The sequence below is a fragment of the Cyprinodon variegatus genome, unplaced genomic scaffold, assembly GCF_000732505.1.
Source record: "Cyprinodon variegatus isolate N-32 unplaced genomic scaffold, C_variegatus-1.0 Scaffold472, whole genome shotgun sequence".
NCBI lineage: Eukaryota > Metazoa > Chordata > Actinopteri > Cyprinodontiformes > Cyprinodontidae > Cyprinodon > Cyprinodon variegatus.
In genome coordinates, this window is record NW_015150925.1 from 7,511 (window position 1) to 9,362 (window position 1,852).

Here is a 1,852-nt window from a genome sequence, read left to right on the forward strand (position 1 = left end):
TAGAACAGATAATGGATGTCTATTCTATTAACATTTCTCTATCTGGAGAATGGGTTCAGAGGGGCCCCTTCCTTTCTTGCCTAGGGCCCCACATTTCCTAAATCCACCCCTGCCGACCATTTTTCTGACAAAGTTCTTCCTTCCACTCAACTTTCCACAGCAGCCCAGAGCAGCTGGCTTCTTCAGGTGAGCTTTGCTCCTTGAGGAGGAAGTCAGAGACGGTCGGTCTGCAAAGTTCTGTGTTTTGGCCCTAATGGACCGAACAGAACCGGGTTCTAGTGACTCAGCATTCTCTCTTTCTGATCAGTTTCTGGAGCTAAAGTCAGTTTAATCCCAATGAACACGAGACAAAATGAAAATTTAACTGTTATTTTCAAGATAACAATCATAGAGGTGAAGATGACTGTTTTGTAATGTTTCCTGAAATGTGCGTTTCATGGGGGGGGGTCAGATAATCAGCCCTAAACGCAGCGTCTCTTCCTCTTCCTGTCAGCTGTTCAATGAATCATAGAAAAGATGATGCGTCGCTGAGGTCACAGCCCGCAGCATCATAGATACTGAAAGGACTCCTGGCTGCCTGGTGACGGCCCGGAACAAACCAACAGCTTCTGTGTGCAGAGCCAAGATGGCTGCCGCTGCTGCAGTGACCCCACAGGGCCCAGCGCTAATATTAGACCCTGAGACGGGAATGCATCTGTTAGCGATCCCCCTGAGGGGACATGAGACACGCTGAGAGGCAGCAGCGGGACAGAACCGGGTCAGGAGACAGGACAAACCAGGACAAGGCTGCTGCAGCCTGCAGAGGGACAGGAAGGCAGGGGCCCAGCAGTGAGGGACGGAACCACAATGGAAGGAACCAAGATGGACGGAACCATGATGGACGGAACCGAGATGGATGGAACCGAGATGGACAGAACCAAGATGGATGGAACCGAGATGGACGGAACCAAGATGGATGGAACCCCGATGGACGGAACCAAGATGGATGGAACCGAGATGGACAGAACCAAGATGGACGGAACCCTGATGGACGGAACCCCGATGGACGGAACCAAGATGGATAGAACTAAGGAGCACGGAACCGGGATGGGAGAAAATCACGATGGCAGATCAGAACAAGCTCCTTCTAGCAGCTGTCAGGCAGGGTAGGGGAGGAATGGTGATGTGATTCCTACAGTCCCTGAGTGGACCGTGATCTCTGTCCACCAAAGTCCTCCAGAACCAAAGATGACTGTCCCACAGCAACAGAACCACGACCCGAACATTCTGAGGTTCTCTGATGTTTCCTCGTCTCCAAGATGCGCTTCTGATCCAGAAACATCATCTGTAGAACCGGATCATGATCGACTCCGAGGTCCAAACGCTCCAAACCGCTCCGACTGCAGCGCCGCCCAGAACCAGCACTGAGTTCTGGAAGGTCTGGGAGGTTCTGAGGTCTTCCAGAGCCTCCTGGGTCCAAACAATCCTGCGCTGACCCGCTTTGAGCTGCTCCCGGTCCTGAAGGCACACTGGGTTTTCTCTCAGCCACCAGACAGAAAGAATGTCCCTGTTTATCTAACGCTGCGGACCGTTCCGCACTCTAACATTCCTCACACCGTCACATGCTGGCCGCGCCGCACGCCACGCCGCACCGCGCTGCGCCGGGCCGGGCAGCAGCGGCTCTCAGAGGAACCAGAACCGTCTTTGTTTTCCAGCTGATTCTCCTGGGGAACAAAGCGGCCCGTTCAGGCCTTCACAGACTCTCCTGTGATCCAGCAGAGCAGCTGATCTCAGTCAGATCGGTTCTTTCCAGAACAAAGGAGAAAAACCCAAACCAGCAGAACCTGGACCCCACCTGCTAGCAGAACTGACC